Source organism: Sminthopsis crassicaudata, chromosome 3, assembly GCF_048593235.1.
Source record: "Sminthopsis crassicaudata isolate SCR6 chromosome 3, ASM4859323v1, whole genome shotgun sequence".
Lineage (NCBI taxonomy): Eukaryota > Metazoa > Chordata > Mammalia > Dasyuromorphia > Dasyuridae > Sminthopsis > Sminthopsis crassicaudata.
The window spans coordinates 508,493,464-508,515,372 of record NC_133619.1 but is presented as its reverse complement, the minus strand read 5'-3'; the positions used below and the strand labels follow the sequence as shown (position 1 = coordinate 508,515,372).

The 21,909-nt window shown below is 38.8% G+C and overlaps 1 protein-coding gene across 4 annotated transcripts in view; it reads right to left on the bottom strand.

Annotated features, from left to right (window-relative positions):
- Positions 1-21,909, bottom strand: part of GAB2 (GRB2 associated binding protein 2) — a 250,645-nt gene that overhangs the window by 115,072 nt on the left and 113,664 nt on the right. The window contains exon 1 of one of the 4 annotated variants that reach the window (XM_074303968.1): positions 20,422-20,551. The exons of the other annotated variants lie outside the window; for them this stretch is intronic. The gene's annotated coding sequence lies outside the window, so the exon portion shown is untranslated. Of the gene's footprint in view, positions 1-20,421; positions 20,552-21,909 lie in introns of those variants that run through there. 4 annotated transcript variants of the gene reach the window in all.

Below are 21,909 nucleotides of genomic sequence, written 5' to 3'. Positions count from 1 at the left end.
GGGAAGTTATGATTAATGGACGATAATGATGAAGAAATCTTTTCTGATTTCAACTGATACAGACCCCATCTTCCTCCTTCACATTTTTCTATAGCAATTAATCTAGATCTCTTTTCTTCATCTATTATTTTCCCAGTACCATGCTTAGTTCTATATACATAGTATCTTCCCTAGTAGACTGTAAATTTCTTGAAAGTCCACCAGTTTAACCTGCCAAAATCTTTTTGGATGCCGATTGCCTTCTGATGTGTTGTTGGCTATGTGACAGTCTAGCTCTGTATCATCTGAAAATGCAATGTGCATGCCATCTACATGTTCAGTCAAGCACAATCTTGCTTACACACTCCCTACCTCCCAGGGCTATTGTGAAGAAAACTCTTTATGAAATCAGAAGCACTATTGTTGTTAAGTCATTTCAGTCATGTCTGACTCTTCATGACCCCATTTGGGATTTTCTTGGCAGCAACACTGAAACGGCGGACCATTTCCTTCTCCAGATTATTTTACAGATCAGGAAACTGAGGCAAGTTAAGTGTCTTACCCAGGGTCACAAAACTAGTAAATTGAATTCATATCTTTCTAACTCTAGGTCCAGTGCTCTATCTAGCTGCCTATAAGAAATATTACATAAATAATGATGGGGACAGTCAATGGTAACTAATATATATGTATACATAATATAATATATATGTATATGCATGTATACATGTGTATACCTATGCGTGCATATGGATGTGTATTTTGTGCATGTCACTTCAGGGTTTCCAAAGTTCTTTATAAATATTACCACAGTTATGACAGTATTGCATAATATTACAATACATTTTTACAATGCGTAATAGTTTACAAATTGTTTTCTCCACAATTCTATGAAGTAGGGAGGGCTGGTAGTACTTTTCCACTTTACCCAACGAGGTAGTATGGTGGACTGAACCCCCAGACATAGTATCCGAAAGATCTAACTTAAGATTCAACCTCTGATTCTTATTAGCTGTGTCACAATGGACAAATTATGTAATCTCTGACTGACTCTGTTTTAATAACAGCACTTACCCAACTAGAGTTTCAATAAGCTAATATCTGCAAACCACTCATTATAGTACCTGGTACATAGCAGGTACTTAATAAATGCTTGTTTCCTTCTGGAAGCCCCTTTTGCATTTGCCCACAGTCCCATGGTTAATCTGTGACAGCATCGGTGTTCAAAGCCAGGCTTTCTGCTTTCCAAGTGTAGAATTCTTTCCATTACAGAGGCGCCTCATTAGCCCTGGACAGCTACTCAGCAGAATAAAAAGATTTCCCTTCTTTCTGCTAACATGACCTTGCTAATAAGACGCTCTGGGGAATTCTCAACAATGTTGCTTAGGGCTCAAATAGATTCTGGCCCTTTTCTAATCACCCATATTATTGGTACAACAAAAAGCAATGAAAATTATACATACATACATAAGTTATCTAAAATATATTCTGCACAGAGCCAGGTCCTCTATGATAGAGTATTTCTAGCTTCCAGGGAACTCACTACCTCCCTTTCTCTATTCGGCTTATCCAATGTCATCGTGACCATAGTTGTATTCTTATCAGACACACTGTGATTTTTTTTTTTAAGGGCAACTTTTCCCAGCACCAAACATATCAGGGCATAATAAAACTTGCAGCTGAAGGCCCTGATGTTATCAGTCCATTTTCTCAAGAGCAACCTCTTAGGAAAAGTGCAGATCATCGATTCAGAGCAGGTGGAACCTTTTGAGATCATCTAAACCAGTCAATCCCTTCATTTTACAGAGAAAGTCATAGAGGCCTAAAAAGGGGGGACATCTCTTGCCCTCGGGGTAGATGGAGAGCCAAGGAGTCCAAGCTGAATCCTGTAAGTCCCAAACTAGAGCTCTGTTCGCTACACCAAGCTGTCTGACCAAGGGCATAACATTTCTGTGAACAACAGGGCTCCATGGATACTGCCCTGAGATGAATTGATTGGATAATAAATAAGCTGAAGGGAGGAGGGGTAGGAAGCAATTACAGATTAACACTGCTGCTGCCGGAGTTGGGTTTCAGAGCAAACCATCTCTAGATTCTGCTCAATTAATTAAAAGCAGCCTCTACTACCCATGAAGGAACTGGACCAGAGAGGTTTCTCCTCACACTAATAATATCTGTGCTCTGAATTCTAATATTTTATGTTCTGAGGTTGCCATCAGTGTTAACATTCTATATTCTAACACTCTGTGTTCTAATATTCCTTCCAGATTACAAATGACTGAAATTCGGAGGGCATAGAGGGGTAAGATCAGGGAGGAGCCAGGACTAACAAAGATGGGAATAAGAGAGACTCAGAGAAGAATAAGAGATAATTGGAAGGAGCAATGCCCATAGTTAAGCACCTTGTTATGCAAGGATACAGGGGAGGTGGCTGGAGTTTTCAGGTCTCTAGACCAAAGCATCTGAGAGTAGACAGACTTCAAAGCCTTTAAGTGGATCGACAAATCCTTAGCAGTGACAGCTTCCCAATTTCCAGGCGGATGATTCAGTTTATCATTCTGTGGAAATTCTGGAAGTCTTCTGTATAATCGATCAAGAAGTGGGGAGGATGAGAGAAAGAATCACAGGAATGGGGGGACTGAACGGGCAGAGCGATGGGGGCAGGGCGTGGCATGTTACACACTGGGAACAGCAGGTAAGTTATTCTGCCTACAGTACAGAGTGAGTGAGGGGAAATAATATGTTATAAGCCTGGAAAAAAAAAAAAAGGCTTGGAATCAGACCGTAAAAGCCTTTCAATACCATATAGAAGAGCTGGTATTTTATTTTGAGTCAATGGGAAACTACCGAAGCTTTCGGAGCAGCTGGAGTCACATGGTCAGACTACTGCTTTAGGAATATCAATTTGGCAGCTCTGTGGAGGATGATTATGAGGGGAAAGAAGCTGGATGCAAGCAAACCCATTACAAGGCAAAGACTCAGTGATAAGGGCCTGAACTAAGCCATAAGGTGCACTTTGCGCCAGTGACTGCCAACATGTGATATGCCTGTACCTGGTGCATTCGTTCTTGGTACACTTCCTCTCCGTCCTGAGGGCCAAGTGTTGTGGGAGTCAGGAATAATGGAGGACATACCCGGACTGAATATTACAGACACATAGGTAACCATTTCTCTCCAGACCAAGCCCTTCTAACTTTGTAAAGCAGGCTGAAATAGAGCCACGGTTATTGTGTTGGGATTCAGGAGAAGCCAGGTCTAGTCACCAGTTTGGTATGTGACCTCCCCCTCCGCAAGCCTCAATAAAATGAAGGGGTTGGATTAGATTGGATTGATCTCTAAAGTCCTAACAATGCAGGACTATGATGAACTGATTAGTCTTCCTGAATTGCTGCTGACGCGCCCCCCCCCCTTTTTAGATTTTTTTTTTTTTTTTTTTTAATCAGAGGAAGGGAGATGGAAAGGATATATTTGAAAGTTATCAACCTCCTGAGAAGGAGGGGAGAGAATCAAGATGCTGGACGGACTTGTCTGGTCAGTGTGGGAAACTGTTTTATGTGACCATGTATATTAGTTGTTAGAGTTTCCATTTTCATTTTTTCTTTTAAATGGAGATATTGGGAGAAAGAGGAAATAAATGCATATTATTTGAAAAAAATTAAAATGGAAAAAGAGAATCAAGAAAGTTATGGGAAATTTTATATGAATTAATGCTAAGTAAAGTAAGCAAAGCCGTGAAAATACACAACCTAGTTACAAGAAAAACAGCTAAGAAAGAAACTGAATACTCTGTGGTAATAATAATAATAATGTTCAAGTTCTGATCCATAAAGAGGGGAAAAATACAGTTTCCTTCTTTGTGGAGGTTCATAAGAGCATCAATTGATTCACTATTCTTTTCATTTATACCCAACAACCTCAAGTATGGGAGACTATGACTACATATATGAAACATCATACAGATGATGAACTGATTAGTTTTCCTGAATTGGTTATCTGCTTCCTTTTTTTAAGCATTTTTAGCCCTCTAAAAGGAGGGGAGATGAAAAGAATATATATATATTTGAAAGTATAGGTGACATAAAAATAAACTTTTTATTAATGTCCTACTTAAAATAACAAAAACTTCTAAAAAGTGGTTGTGTGTATAATTCAATATGGTCTGTCCTCAGGATGGTTCAAAGATGGTACTGCTGTTTACAAAACATTATGAGATGTTGCTTGAAGGCTCTTCCTATTGGCCAGTCACAAAGAACTTTGCAAAGGGGAGAATTAGGGAAATTTAGATGGCAGAACTAGGTCTCTATCTGTAAAATGGGGATAATGATTCTCCCTATACTACCTATCTTATAAGATTTTTATAAGAAAAATGTTTCTGTAAACCTTAAAGAGCTAAGGGTGTAAAAGTTATCATTAAAAAAAGATGGGGGGCAGGGGGGCTGTAATGGAAAGATCTCTGGGAGTAGAATTAGGACCAGAGTTCAAATCTTGAACTCTACTGTATTATATTAACTGGGATAATCCTGTTTTCCCATTTAAAAAAAAAAAAAAGCAAAGTTTTACCTAAAAAACCTGCAAGTTCCTTTCCGGTTCTAAATCTGGATCTAAGATCCTTGTCCTGGGCTTCTCTTGGTCCATAAAAAGGAAGGAGAAGAGGATGAAGATGAGAGAGGAAGGTAACAGCCAGGAAACACTGCTAATTACACTAAGTGAATCACCTCAGATTCATTCCCTTTGACCATGATGACCCCCAAGAGCCATTAGCTGAATTAGCTACTCCCCTCATCATGACAAAAAAAAAAAAAAAAAAGACAAATGAGCTCATGCTTGCGCTGTGGGTATGAAGGGGTATGGGCCAATATCATAGATGGAGTTTCATGGAAGGAGCCTATTGGTCCTTTCCTAGGTGGCTGCCCTAGTGGATGGAAGTGCTTAGCAAGGAGGCCATAGGTACAATGGGGATGGGTGCTTCTATAAAGAAGCAATTATCAGAAAAGCCATTTCCAGAGGCTCAGAAGGTGGTTAAATGGTTTTCTCCTGAAAAGGGCAGACTTTTTGTCATCAGATACCTTCTTTCACATATCCTTGCCCAACATTTTGCCACTTTGATGTTATTTATTCATCCATTCAAAAGCATTTAATTAGCCTTTCTTTGTGGGGTGGGCTGCCTGCTGCTCAGAGTTACAAGTTCTCAGTAGACGGGGTACCTAGGCAGAGCCCTCCTGCCCACCTGTCTGAAATTCTGCAAAGGTAATCTGTGGTTTGGGTAGGGACTGAAGGAGGAAATGTTTAAGGTGACTTTCAACTCTCAGGGGAAAGCAGTGGGATAGAATGAAAAGAGCACTGAATTAGGGAAAAGAATGGGTAATATCTCTGATTCTGAGCTCTGATGCTAGTTATTCTAATGACTATGGACAAGTCAAATCACTTAATTTCTGTCCTCACCTGTAAAACAAGAATAATAAAAGCACCTTACCTTACTAGAATTGTTGTGAGGATCAAATGAGATAAAAAGTAAAAGTACTGAGGCAAGATGCATACAGAAAAATCTGATGCTCACTTTATGACCCAATGTGCCTATGATATATTATGCAGCCTGGAGCCCCGTGCTAGCTATGTGCTAGAGACCTGAGGATATATAAAGATGAGAAAAACAGTCTCTGTCCTTAAGGAGCTTTCAGGCTAATATCAACTTTTTCATATCTCTACAAGACTCTCTCTCCTAAGCCATAGAAGCCTCTTCACCCTAGGGACTCCTTCCACCCCTTGGGTAATTCTTACATTATAAATATAACAGAGGCACCAAAAACTAGGATATAAATTGCTTCCGCTAGATTAATTCAACAATCAACAGTTTTTTAATCTGTACCTCCAATGTACTGAGAACTATCCCTCTTATTTCTACCACCATCAACAAAACAATCTGTTCCATTTTTAAAGCTCAAAAGAAAGGAATTCCTATTATTACACAGTAAGGGTTAAAAGGATGGAGCTCATCAACTGTGAAACAAACTGTGGTACAGGTGAAAAACTTAAGTGAGTCCAAGTAACAATATTTAAAGGCTCATACAACTCCTGCCTTATATAATCAGACTTTTATAAAAGGCCGATTGTCTCCATTCCCTGCTTCTTCATTTTTATCACCTCCACCTCATCTTCTACTTCTGCTCATTTTTCTCTCCCTTACTATCTGGGTTCTAACCACACTACTCAATGGAAACAGTTTACTCCACAATGACCAATGATTTCTTTGTTGCTAAGTACAACAGCCCTTTCCCCCCAAATAATCACTATTCTGGACCTCTTCCCAGTCTACTCAATCAGTTCTTATTCTTCTGGTCACTTATAGCCCTCTGGGTCATCCTCCCTGGGTGTCCCCCAAATATCTCATACTCATTAAGTTTAAAACAAAATTCATGGTTCTTCCCAAAACTCCCCTCACTTCTCATATTAAGTTTTTTTTTTTTTTCAAATTTCCCTCATTCTTAGGATCACACACAACCTAAGTCATTTTGAATTCTTCACTCAAATTGTCAAGTCTTATCTCCATAATATCTGCACTATTTGTATTCTTTTTTCCATGGGCACCCTGACTATACCTTCCAACTGGATCAGTGCCAGATAGCTTCCTAAATGGTCTCTCTACATTCAGATTCTCCCATCTCTAAACTACTCTTCCATAGCTATCAAATTAATATCCCTAAAAATTATGACCATGTCATTTGCTTCCTCAAAAAACGTTTGCTTCTAGGATAAAATGGAATACCTGTTTGCATTTAAAAGCTCTTTGCAATCTGATTCTAATCTATACTACGAGGCTAAGTACATATTACTAGCAGCTAGGTGATTCAATTTGGACCTAGAGTGAGAAAGATGAGCTCAAATCCAGCCTCAGACCCTACTGTGTTACTCTGGAACAGTCATTTAACCTGTTTGCCTCAGATCCCTCATCTGTAAAATTAAGATAAAAATAGTATTTGCCTCCCAGGGAAGGATCAAATGAGGTAATGAAAGTACTCAGCACAGTGCCTGGCACATAGTAAGTACTATATAAATATAGCTATTATTATTATCATTATAAAATGGGAAAGATAATAGCATCTCTCACATAGGGCTTTTGTGTGAATTTAATAAGGTAAAATTTATAAAGCAAATAATTTGCACACTTTATTTAATAAATACATTTTCCTTTTTCCTTCCTACATATTATGTTCCAAATCTATATGGTCCAGTTTTTACTTTCTGAATTTTCCATTTCCACGCCTTTTCACCAGGTTTCTCCAATACATAGAATGTTCTCTCTCTTCTTGGAATTCCCAGTTCCATTCAAGACTCCACTAAATTTCTATTTGCTATTCAAGGTCTATTCTGATTCGCAATTCACTTCATCTCCCAATTGTGAATGCTTTCTTCCTAAAATTAATTTGCAATATTTCATTCCTTATCTGTGTAAATTTTGAAAATAAGCCCATTGAGGGCAGGGATTATTTCTGTGTTTGTCTTTATATCTCCTTTACCCAATAACAGAGAAGGTACCCAAAGAATCCTTACCGAACTGAACTTAATTTTGGTATGGAGGACAGGAGGGGTACAGATACAGAAGATGGGGACAGAGAGGAAGAAAATCTGGCCAAAGTAGATGGGGGAGGGGTGGGATATGGGCCCAGGTTGGCTGGGGACCGGTATCAAGTGCCCTGGAAACAGTGGGTGAGGCTTTGATCAAATACTGGAGGAAAACTTGCCCTGCTGGCTTGCCCTAACTGGGTTGTCTCCATGGCACCTAAACCCCTGGTATACACCCTCAAGGACATTCAATCTGGCCCTTTGTTTAGTGGGTGTCACTGAGTGCAGGTGGAAGGGGCACTCAAGAGGCCTTGATGGCCTTGCAAAGGTTTGGAAAGTGTTGTCAAAGAACAGAGGCAGAGGAAGGAGGCTGGGAGAACCGCCCAGGTGAGAACGAGGAAATCCCTTTGTGTCCTTAGGCCCCCGCTTTGAATCCCTACTCTCATCCCCATCACCCAGGTTATTTTTTCTACTTCTAAAACAAAATGCACTTTAAAGGACAGGACAGCTCTTTCTTCTTGCTCCCTGTGTTCCCATGCTAAGCCCTTACAACACTAGCCTCCAGTGAGCCTCTAAAGCTATAGGAGACCAAGCAAGTGGAGTCCACTATGACCCCAGCATCCTTCATTCCACTCAGACCAGGATCCTCCTCATTTTCCCCTGTGTAGCTCAATGCCTGGTACACAGTAAATGCTTAATAAATACCTGTGGGCTGACATATAACTCTCCTTAATAACCTACCTTGGATCTTCCCTTGGGGTTAAACTTTCTCCTTCCTCACCATCTGAATAATACAACTGTGAGTAAGCTCAGGTAGGGGTTCACAGTAGTAGTGGATTGTTCAAATTTCACCTCAGTCCTTTCCAACTGTCTGAACCAAATCTCTCAGTTTATTCTTCTGTAAAATGTTTGGACTCAATGATCCCCCAAGATCCCTTTCAGTCTTGGTCCCATGATTACTAGCTATGTAAGCCTGACAAAGCCAAGGAACAACCTTGGATCATTTTCCTTCTCTGAAAAAACATTTGCTCTGCCTCTCCCACCAAATTCTGGTGCAGATCCCCACCACCTCATGCCTGGACAATTGCAATATCCCCTCTGCTTGATCTCTCCACCTCAAGTTTTTCTTCACTCCGGTACACCATTCAGTTATCAATGTCATCTTCCTGAAACTCAGGTCTGACCACGTCACCCCAGCCCTAGCCCCAATAAATCCCAGTGGCTCCCTATCACTTCCAAGATCAACTACAGAATCCTCTGTTCCGCATTCAGAACTCTTCATAACCTTCCCTCCTTCCTTTCTTTCCCCAACATGATCTGGCACCATGGTTTTTTAGTTCTTCAAATGAAATACTCGATCTCCAGATGACTGGCTTTTTCACTGGCTATTTTTCCTATCTTCCTCTCTACTTCCCGGCTTCCTTTAACTTCCACCTAAAATCCTGTTTTCTCCAGGAAACCTTTCCTGATCTCCCTTAAATTCTAGAGCTTGTCTCCTGTTGATTTTTCCAACTCATCCTGTCTATAGTTTATTTATACACAGTTGTCTGCATGTAGTACCATGAGCTTGAAAACAGGAATCATTTTTTACTTTTTTTTTTTAATTTCCAAGAACTTTGTATTATTTCTGGCATGTGTTAAGCGCTTAATAAATAAATATTTATTACCAAGCTGTGAAATGCAAGAAATGCAAAAGAATTTTCTTTTGATAAAGAATTTCCCTTACTAAAGCAAATCTGTAGCTTCTCCACCATTTATGCTCTTAGGAAGCTACCTTTGGCACTGAAAGGTTGCCAGGACAGCTATGGGTCACAGGTGGGCCTCAAACTCAGTTCTTCCATACACACTCTGGGCTAGCTCCCTAGAAAGTAAACGAACTCATCTTTAACTTCTCTCTGAACTACAGCAACAAGAGGACTGATTGAAAGCGAATCCTTGGACTAAATCTCTTCCTACCTCCTGGGCAGGTTATAATCATGACATTTAATCTCAATGTATAGATATCCAAGCACAGTAAATCCAAGCCTTTGTGAACTGAGACTTTGGAACCTCCGTTTCCTTACCTATAAAATGGCAGCGTAAATTACATTACCTGTCTTGTCTGGTTCTTTATTTTCTCATGTGGGATAATCTTCTCTCTCAAGCTAGCATATAAATTCCTTATTAAGGGAAAGGACATCCAATTATATAATGTGAGGTGGAAGGACCTTCACACATGATCTAGTTTAGTGATTCCCAACACAGACTATATTATACACACAGTAAAAGATTGAAATTCTCTTATTATTGAGTGCTCTGCCATGAATAGCCTCAGTGGAAATTGGAAGGAGGGAAGTGCCACAGGAGCAGAAGGCATATTTCAGCCAAAGAAAGAAGTCATTTCATTAAGTTTATGGGTTTTAAACAAGGACCTTTGGTAATAAAAATATGGTTATCCAGCAATTAATTAAGAAAGACTGTTTTAGTCTAACTGACCTCCCTGGCTTCCTTTAAGCCCTAACCAAAATCTTAGCTTCTACAGGAAATCTTCCCCAACCATTCTTAATTCTCTCTTTTAATCATTTCCTATTTGTCCTGTATATAGCTTGCTTTGTACGTTGTACAATTTGCATATTGTCTTCCATATTAGATTTTAAGCTTCTTGAGAATAGAGACTGTCTTAAGTCTTTTTGTAAACACAGTGCCTGTCACATAGTAGGTATTTAATGTTTACTGAACTGAAGTTTTCTCTGTGCCAATCTAACTTTTCTTTCCTTAATCCAATTGAGATACACACATGTTAAAAATAAAATTCTATTGGGCAATTCAGAGAAGGTTGTTTTGTTTTTTGTCCTTTTGAGTTGGGAAAGTTGGGGAAAATCCAGGTACACAGAAATTCAGGGAAAAAAATAGTGGTCGGAAAATCAAAAAAGGGTTGTTCCTTCCTCAAAGAATATAAGGTAACTCCTGCAGAGAGCAAGGCCATCCTGGGGAAGCTCTTCCCATCTGAGCCATTTCCTCAAAGGTGGTACAAGTATATAGCACAGCCAGAATTCAAACCCAGAATTCTTTTTACCAGACCTCCTCCTACTCTTAGGACTCTTAATAAATACCTTTGAATGACTCAAAGCTTCTCATAATTTGACCATCTAATTGCATTTATTCATCTATCTGCACCTCTCCTCTTTGCAGTTTCAAATTAACAGAGGAAAGTTACAGGGAAGCCATTTTAGAGCTATTTCAAAGAGAAATTGGCTGATTGGTAAGCTAATAAATAACGTTCCAAAAAATGAGAGATATGTAAGCAAAGCTAGCTTAATTGTCAGGCAGGTGCACTGGACCTGGAATGAAAAAACGCTGAGTTCAAATCTGGATTTATACACTCAACTAACTTTGTGACCCCAGTTTGCCTCAGTTTTTCCAACTATAAAATGGGGATAATAGCACCTGGCTCTAAGGGTTGAGATATTTATAGTTTTGCAAACTATATAGCACTATATAAACACTAGCCATTATTATGTCAGGGATATTACAAAATGGATTTCTGGATTTGATGGTTTTGGGGTCCCATTCTGGCTCTGAGATTCTACAAGTTGATACTACAAAAGGGGGTGGGGTGGGATCTGGAATAGCGGAAATCAGATCTTGCAGGAGTCTGACCAAAGCCTGGCCAGAGATAACCTATACCAAGGGCCAGCAGATTGATTGAGCCCTCCAAGGTTAGCTTCCTCACTCATAAAATGAGAACAAAGACCCAAGAGGAAGGCATAATTGAACACTGAGTGATTATGAAGCACTTTTTACAATACCTGAGAGAAAGTGAACTAGAAAAGGACATGTGGGATTTCTGCTCTGGGTGGTCTGAAAGCACTACCTTTACCCCAGAGGACAGGAGCTGTTTCAATAATGGTATATATCAAAGTCATAGTGTAATGGTCTTCAAAGAGAATGGTTCTTGGACATGAACTAGTCTAATCTTTTCATTTTCATGATGACTCTGAGGGAAAGTGACTTGCTTAAGTCAAACAGCTAGTAAACAACTTTGCTTAGCAGACTATTAATGCAACAGCTTCTTCTTAAGTTTGAGTAAAATATTGCTTCTGGTGCCTACCCAGCTTTTGTTTTGTTTCCACCCTCAAACTGAACTTTTGCCGTGTTAAAGACAGGTTATCTCCCCTTCTTCATAGCTCCTGTGGAGCTAGGGCTCAGTTTCCACATCAGAAAAATCAGAATTCAATTTATGCATCCAACTGGCCACTTTAAAACATAGGTTTCATCAAGCTGCATGATCTAATACAAAGAAAGTTAGCTAAAAGGAAAGAGACCGAGGTGTCAGACTTGGGTTAAGGAAGACCTGAGTTTGAATGCTGCCTCAAGTGCTTAAGAGCTCTATTATCCTAATCAAGTCACTTAACCTTTTGCTCCTTCAATTTCCTCATCTGTAAAGTGAGATGATTTTTGGCAACTGAGAGCATAGAGAGACCAATCAAAAAACTATTGTCTTAGTACACACAAGAGGCAATAAGGGCTTGAATTAGAACATAAGAGAGGAAAAATGGGGAGAGAGAGGCAAAAAATGTTGTGAAGAACAAATGATACGTAAAAAAGCACTTTGCAAACCCTAAAGTGTATGTGTGTATATATATATATACATATATATATACACATATATATATGTATATATATACATACACACACAAGCACATATATATATGTACACACACATAAATATATACATGTGACATAAAATATATATTTTACATATATGCATGTAAATATGTGACCTAATAAAATATCCTATATAAATACACATAAATGTGTATGACATAATAATAAAATATATAGAATTTATATACATAAACACATGACATAATAAAATAATTATATATGATATATATACATACATATAAATACATAATATGCGTATGAAGTATATAAACAAATGCTAGAAATGATCATCATCATTATTAGCTGAGTTGCCTAATCTCTAAAATGAGGGAGTTGGAGTAAATAATTTCTAAGGTCTAGTCTAGGGGACTAGGGGACTTCTGATGTTACTCTCCACTCAGGATCCCAAGATGTCCTATTAGTCCTTGAGACTTGAATTCTAGTCCCAGATTTGTCACTAACTTGTTCTATAACCTCAAGTAAGTCTCTTTCATTTTCTCCTTCTGGAAAACCAGCCAATAAGCATTTAATCACCAAGTGCCAGGAATACCAAGAGACCAAAAAAAAAAAAAAAAAAACAAAAAAACCCAGCCCCTCCAGAAGTTCACAGCCTAAGGGCAAAAGCACCATTCTTTTTCCTTCCATTTCTGACAATCTTTATCCCAAAGTCCCTTTCAGATTTGACATCTTGTCACTGTTCTTTGGTATTCTATTCCTATAAGCTGCCATTGCTGGACACATGAAAGCAACACTTGCCTCAGTTTCCTCATCTGCAAATAGAATGAACTGGCCCAAACTGTCTCTCAGGTCACCCCAAGCTCCAACATCCTACATTCACCATGAACAGCCCAGGCACCCACCCCTGCCTACTTCCTCCCAGGAAGGTGCTTTGTAACTCCCAATCGAATCTGGAGTCCAGAAACCTGGTTTGTGGATTTACTGGCTGTATGGCCCCGATGGATATCTCTCTGAGTCTCCGTTCCTTCACCTCTGAAATGAGGGTAATAATACCTGTCCTGTGCCACCCAACCCCCAGTCTCACATCATATGAGAGCATCAATATACAGCACTCTAAAGACAGGAGTTATCATTATCACCTCCCAGGCAGGGGCTGTCCTATTTTTTCCTTTCATCTCTAAAGCCCTTCGCAGGGTCTTGTTTAATAAGATTGCTGAGTTGAATTATCACTAGACCTGCCATCCCAGCATAAATTGAAATCAAAATCATAGCAAGGAGGGAGAAGAGGTAGAATCTAATTGGAAAGATTAGCCCAGGTGCCCAGGTCAGTGGGACACGCATCCCTCCGGGCCCCATCCACATCGATCCAGTTGCCTCAGTATCAATATTTGAAAAGCATTCCCATACAGAAGCCATCCCCTCCTCCCTGATGTTTAATTTATTAGAAACACAGAGAGCAGTACATTAGTGAGCGACCCCCAGGCTGACCCACTTAGATATATAATGCTGGAACACAAACCAGACTAAAACTAGAACTAGAGATTATGAAATGGCTGAACTGGAAGGTATCTTAAGGAAGAAGCCAGCTAAATCTCTCACTTTGGATATGAGACCCTGAAAGGTTAAGATATGTAGCCCATCTCACGTGATACCAACACTCAGACCAGTTGTCCTCATTCTCAGTTCAATGCTTACTATCCTACTGCACCCTCCCTTTTAACACACTAAACTCACACAACAGCAAGCAAAATCTCCCCATTCAATCTTCTACCAAAATGTAAATGTGTGACCAGGGGAATACTGCCCTAAATTATAGAGGAAATAAGTTTGTTTCCATAGCACTAAAGGCCAAGAGTTCTTAACTTGAGGTCCATAAACTTATTTTTTGTTTTTAACTTTTATAATTATTTCAATATCATTAGTTTCCTTTGTAATCCTGTGAATTTTACTTTTTGTACTTAAAAATATTATTTATATAAAAGGGCTAGAGGGTAGGAAGACTGGGGCTAGTTATAGGCTTCTTCAGATTATCATAAGACAAAAAAAGGTTCATTCTCTGCTTAAAGCCGAGCTTTATTTAATATTTATTGGGAAGGCTAAATGAGATAGGGTGTTGGACTAGTTGATTTCTGAGATCTCTTCCAATTCTGTAATTCCACAATGCTAGAAAGTATTCTAAATCAGCCTTGTCCAATATTCCCAATAAGTGGTGAACTGGTCTCTAACAGAATACTTCTAGTGATGGCACACTGATTTATCCCCTCAGGAAATAGATTCGTTCATTGTTTTAAAAAAATTGTTGGAAAGGCTTCAATTATACTAGAGCTAAAATCTTCCTCCCTGCAGCCCCTCCCTGACCCTGACCCCTTGCTTAATAAGTGCTTGCTGAACTGAATTAGTTCTACTTTGGCTATTTGGGGTCACACCATCAGCCCTTCTGGGGAGTTTTTCCCAAGGGCTGATAGGGGGAATGAAATATGCTTTGGTAGAGACTCCTAGATTAGTCCTATCAAGCTCTTTGCACAACACAGGAGTACAGAAAGGAAGAGAAAGAGGGAAAGAGGAGAGAAAGAGGGAGGGAAAGAGAAAAAAGAGAGACAGAATGAGATCTAGCCCAAATCCAGACTTTTATAGATGAGAGCAATGAAGTTAAATTCATCCAATTCATTAAGTCATCCAAGTGGGATTTGAATCCTTGAGTCAAAATCTGAATCCTGAACTCTTTCCAGCATGTCAGTCTGGACCTTCTACCCTCCTCACAAGAAGGGGATGAGGAAGATGGTTTTTGAGTCTCTGATCAAAGATTCCCAAGGCAGTCCACTGCACTTTTAGACAATTGTAATTAGTAAGAAATCATCCCTGACATGCAGCCTCGATTCTCCTCTTTGCCATTTTCACTTACCTGTCCTGGATCTGCCCTCTTGGTCTAAACAGCTCTAGTTCTTCCTACACAGCGAGTCTTTCATTCTCCAGGAAAATTGTACCGAGTTCCCACACCTGATGACTCAAGACCCCTCCCCACCCAAGTTGCCCTCCTCTAGACATTCTTCAAGGTGCCTGAACCTAGCTAATGACTGAATTCAAGAACTAAGGACTAGGCCAGAATAGAAAAGGACTGCCAGAGGGATCAGCCTTTGAAGATGAGCTGGAGTGGCTAATTATTCTAATCATAAAAATGATTCCCATCATTGTAGTCTTAAGGTTTGCCACAACCCTAAGATAGATTATAAGACTTATGGTTCCCATTTTATAAACCATAATGGAAACCATGCTCATATACTTGAGAGACAGAATTCAACATCCAGGTCTCAAGGACCAATGCTCTTCCCATCACCCTATGCATCCTCTCTATGATTCTATCAACCCCTGAAAAGATCCCACATTTGCTAAGACAGTGGTATCTATCAGAGGAGGCAATATAGTGGAAAGAATGGAAGCAATCCAAACCTAGATTCAAATCTCAGTTCTGCTCTCTGCTACATGAATGATGCTTCAGCAACTCATTTACTTCTCTATGACTCAGTTTCCTCATCTACCTCCCTCCCAAAAAAGGAGAAAGAAAAATAATGTGTCCTGCTTCCCCCCAGGGTTTCTGAAAGGGGGAAAAAAAGATAATTCATGCAAAAAGATTTTGTAACTGTAAAATACTGCACAAGTGTGATAATTCAGTATTATAGTGTGAAACCTCAAATGGAAGCGTTTGGTGAGCAGATGGGGATCAGGACGTGGCCCAAGAACATATGAACAAGAATAGAAGTTTAAATTTAGCTCTTGGTTGAAAGAGTATTAATAGAAGCCTGGGCACTAACGATAAATCTCCATTTGCATGGGAATAACCTTTGGAGCATGGCGGGTCCCTGCCTTTTACTATCCTTCAAAATTTGAGCTGTTACACTCTGGGAATGGAATGGAAAAGGCTGGACACAAAGGAGGGGCCTAGTTGCCTGAAATTCTAACATTAGCAGAGCATCACAGAACTGGAAGGATCCTTAAAAGTCATCTTTTCTAATCTCTACCTAACAAGTCATCCTCCCTCACAAAAGAATCTTAGCATGATAGCCACAGATCTGTCAGGGACCTCAGAGGCCAAACCTAACTTGTTAATTTGCAGATGAGGAAACCGAGACCCAAAGATGCTAAAGGACTTCCTGAGGTCTCACAGGAATAAGCATCAGAAATAGATCCTCTGACTCCAGAACCAGTGCTCTTTCAATGTAGGAAAGCTTACTACCTCCCTCCAATCCTCATTCTTGGATATCTCTGATTGTTTGTCATGAAGCAAAATTTGGTTCCCTGCAACAAGGGCTCAGCAGAATAAGTGTAACCCCTACTGCTTAAGACTTTTTTTTCACATTCTGAAAGATATTTCTCCAGTGTTCCTTTATCTTCTCAAAAAGAAAAACAATAATACCTGATACTGAAATAGCACTTGAAGGATAGCAGAGCACTTTACATCAATATCAGTGTCTAATAGAGCAGCGATCCCAGCTAGCAAATCCCTAAAAAGCATCATCTCACCTATGCTTGGACATTTCCATTCTCTGGGAGGTAGCAAATGGGATGAGACTCAGTGGGACCCCTGGCTGCAATGTCTCATTTCCATTTGCACAATAATAATAAATGGCTAGAAAGTGTCCCCTAGTTCTTTAAGTGATACTCCTATAGCATTGCTTCCAGGAGCTTCTCCATCCTAAGTTGAGGTTTGGTTTATCAACATCCCTCTGAAAATATGGGGCCCAGATCTGATAGTACTCCCTCCATGGTCTAACCAAGGTACAGGACAATCATGTGCTGGACAACATGTTTTTAGGAATACACATTAATTAAAGGCTTCTGAAGGCACAGTACAAAGCACACAGGACTCAAGAGACCTGACCTGGGTTCCAGAACTAGATCTACCATGAACTCACTGTGAAATCCTGCTTAAGACTTACAATATTTTCCTAGATGCAGCTGATGAAGCTGGGCTGGGAGGCAGTAAGATCCCATTTCAAATTTGGCGTCAGATATTTACTCTCTGGGTGAACATGAGCAAGTCACTTAATTTCTGTTTATCTTAGTGTCTTCAACAGAAAAATGGGAATAACAATTGTACTCATATTGCAGTGTGGCTGTGAGGATCAAATAACATAATATTTCTTTTTTTTTTTTAAAAAGTTCTAAACACAGTGTCTGTTACCATATAAATGCTTCTCACGCCCCTTTATATGTAAAATGACTAGGCCTATTTCCTTAGAGAAAACAAAGAAAAAGTATCCATATGAACAAAAGTATTTATAAAAACTCTTTTATAATGACAAGAAACTAGGAACTAAGGGGGTGCCCATCAATTAAGGAATGACAGAACAAATTAAGGCATATGACTGTAATGGTATGCTATCATACTATAAGAAATGTTGAAGAGAATGATTTCAGATACAATCCAATGCAGAAGAAAGTTAGCAGAACCAGAATATAATATCAACAATGATGTAAAGAAAAACCATGAAAAACTTAAGAACTTTGATTAATGCAATGACCAATTACTATTCCAGAAGATCAATGATAAAAGAGAGGTGATATTTACAGGGTGCAGAATGAGACATATATTGTTAGACTTGACTGATGCACTGTTTAACAAAGGTTGTATTTTTCTTTTCCAAGATGCAAGGTGGGGATAAAGGGAAAGAAAATACATTTTTTGTTCATTAAAAACAATTTTAATTTAATTTTTTAAAAATGAAATGACAGGTTAGACAAGGCCTCAAGTTGTAGTATTTCCTGCATGTCTGTTTCATAGAATGGTAGACTTTAGAGCCAAAGAGTAGTTTAGAGAAACTGGAATCTAATGAGTCTTACTGCCATGCCTGAAGTCTCACAAATATTAACTATCAGATTCTAGATTTAAATTTTATTTTCTTTTATTCTAACCTAACTCTATTCCTATTATTCCTATTATGGATAAGTAAGGGAGTTGGACTAGATGATCTCAAAAGACCCTTGCCAGTTCTGAATCCTATGATTTAGACCTCAGTTTCTCTACCTGCTCAATTTAGAAAACTCATTTGTTGAAGAAACACGTAATTCTGAACCTGGCCAAACTGAACAGAGACTGCCCTTGCTGTGGAAGAAGCCACACATTTCAGAGAACAGCACCTATATCATGGTTTCTACTAGCATTATCATGGCAAACAACCCTAAGAAATAATGACAAAATCTTATAATGGGGCAAGTTATCCAATAATCCTAAAGACAGAACTAATCTAAGAAACACACAAGTGAAAAGCTCTTTGTTAGAGTTCACAATTCACATTCAACCATTATTATAAAAGTACATTAGAGCAATAGAAATAAAACAGTAGAACAGCTAGAAGTTCTACTACATCCCACCACTTTGATCATTCTGGTTTCCCTTCAACTTCCTTTAATCTACATGGGGACTGAAAGTATAAGGTTGAAAAGATCAAAGAAAGAGGCCCACAAAAAAACTAGGCAGGTTTGCTGGACTCAATAATACTCTTAAGCCTTCCTTCCTTGAAAACCAGGAGCTAGTTTATGCAAAGCTAGTCTATGCAGGGCTTCTTAAACTTTTTCTATTCACGACTCCTTTTTGCCTGAGAAATATTCACATGACCATGGGTAAATAGTAAATATACCTATAAAACAGGTATATAAATCAAACATTTACTGATGATAAATCATAATTTTGTGATCTCCACATTCAGTTACAAGACCCCATTTGGGGTAGCAAACTGCAATTTAAGAAGCTGGGGTCTATAGAAAAGGGTAATGGGAAAAGCATAGAATTCTGGGAGCCTGTAGACTTAAATTTTGAATCCTGCCTTTGTCAATAACTCCTTATTAGGTCATTGCTGTCATTAGTACCTTGGTTTCTTGGCCTTTTATATGAAAATAATGCTACTTACCTCACAACATTGTCAGAAAAATCAAATGTTAAACTACTCTGAAACCATAAAGAGTAACTAAAAATTGCATTTACATGAATTGAGAATATAGGGAACTCCTGATAATGAAACTCCCTTCATCTGCTCCACAATGTATAGTCTTAGCTTTTTAGGATCTGGCCCAAAGGAAGTGTTTAATAAACACCTGTTTTCTTCCCTTTTCCCTTTCTTTTCCCCTTTAAGAGTTGTCTGTGGCAGACATCACATAAGGAATGTGGCCAGAACCAAACAACCAGTTTTTCCATTCAGAGTAGGACATGAACCTCCACTTCTTGACTCTCAGGACAGTTCTCTATCCATTACCAAAAGGCTACCTCTAAGGTCCCTAGTAGCTCATTCTATTTAAGCAAATTCTTGTTACTAAATATTTTCTACTCTTTTCCCTCTCCTCCATCCTTTGCCTTGCTCTCAGCTATGCCTTTGGCCCAACAAATTCATGGGACTGCTTGGGCAATAGTGACTCTGAGGGTTCAAATGATATCCTGACACCCAGACTAGATCAGGGGTTTTTAAACTTGTGGTCTGTGGAGAGATTTCATAAACTGGGGAAAGGGGAAGGTAATGAAATCACATCTTTATTTTCACTGACCTTTGTTTTTCTTTATAAACCCAAGTATTTTATTTTAATCATTTAAAAACATTTTCCTGTGAAGGGGGTCTAGGAGCTTCACCAGTCACAGTGATTCATGACACATAAGAAGACCCTTTAGAATAAAGGCTATAAAAAGGGACCTTAAAGATCATCACACCTAACTCCTCTTTATAGATGAGGGAGATGAAATTCAAAGGGGAAAAAAAAAAAAAAAGACTTATCACTAAGAAATTAAATGGAGGAGCTAAGATTGAAGTTAGCTCTTATGACTCTTTGTTCAAAGAAAGGCTCTACATTTTCAGGCTGCAAGACCTCTACAAGCTTACCCAGAGGAAGCTGAGCTATTTCCTACAATCTATCACACTCATAGTTCAATAAATCAGAATGGGATGAAGAATTAATGTATCCCTTTGGCTAAATTAGGATGGAAGAAACATCCCAAAAATACCTCATCAAACTCAACAATTCATTTAATTTCTTAAGGCTATTAAAAATAGGGACTGCTTAAATTTTTTTAACCTCTGAGAGGTCAGACCCAGAGAAAGGACTCTCAAGAACTAGGATGGTACAAATTGTTGGCATTTGCTGAGAAAATCAATCCCAAGTCACTTTCAGATTCCCTTCTAGATTTATTCACTCTGCCCATTAGTCTCCCATGTTATAACTCATAACACAGAATGTTAGAGCTTCCTATGAAGAGAAGGGAAACCATTAGCTTACTGTACAGATAAATAAACTTACCTATGGGTCTCAGGAAAAGAATCTTACATTCAGTATAAAATCTAGGCTACTTCCATTGCAAAGTACCCTCCAAAGACTAACATTATACCACACTTTATCCTCTCAGCCCAAAGTTTCACATCACCCTTCACACTTTTTTAAAAAAAGAAAAAATGTTGAGGAGAGGGGTTGATCATTAAGTCTTTCCAATTACTCAACTCCAATTCAGGAGGTGATGAAAGGCTAAGTCAAATAAAAACCTTTAACAGGTGAGAAGACAACTTAATTAAATCAGTCAAATCAGCTGGTATTAACAAGGCCTTGAAATGTCAGAGATCTTATTCTAGAGTGAGAACACACCCTTGAATGGCATTTCTGATTGGTTCAGGGAATTAGACATTTCTTCAGAATTCAGTAAAGCATTTTTGCCCCTGAGAAGGAATCATCACTTGAGAATACTTTAACTTTGAATTCTTCCCCATGACTAGAAATTTCAGGGACCGAGGGAATTTTTTGTAACATCTGATAGCAGGGTGGTCTATGTATCTATATGTATACACATGTATGATACATATGGCTATGTATCCATAGGTATCCGTATATGTGTGATACATATGGCTATGTATCCATAGATATCCTTATATGTGTGATACATATGGCTATGTATCCATAGGTATCCGTATATGTGTGATACATATGGCTATGTATCCATAGGTATCCGTATATGTGTGATACATATGGCTATGTATCCATAGGTATCTGTATATGTGTGATACATATGGCTATGTATCCATAGGTATCCGTATATGTGTGATACATATGGCTATGTATCCATAGGTATCCGTATATGTGTGATACATATGGCTATGTATCCATAGGTATCCGTATATGTGTGATACATATGGCTATGTATCCATAGGTATCCGTATATGTGTGATACATATGGCTATGTATCCATAGGTATCCGTATATGTGTGATACATATGGCTATGTATCCATAGGTATCCGTATATGTGTGATACATATGGCTATGTATCCATAGGTATCCATATATGTGTGATACATATAACTATGTATCCAGAGTCAAGGAAGACAACTCAGAAAAAACCCAGATTCGAGGTCCTACAAGAAACCCAGTAGAAAATTTCAAGCCGATATAAAGGAAATATGTTTAGGATTTCAGGAAAAGGACTGGTATGTGAGGAGCTGTGAATTTTCCACCCGTGTTCTAATTTAAAGTCTATTCTCCCCAGGGACTCGGTATATTTAGGTTAGAATGTGTCACTGAATTGGGGGAAGAGGCAAATGTTTTGTACCAACAATTCCAGAATAGTAAATAATTATTTTTAAAGGTTAATTAAATCTGGCTAATTGATATCAACTGGATGATGTAGGTGGGGAATTCACTAGTAAGATCATGGAAGCTATACTCTAAAACAAACACAAACACACCCACTCCCTAAACTCAGAGCTACTCCTAGACTCTGAAGGAACAAGCTTTAGCCATCC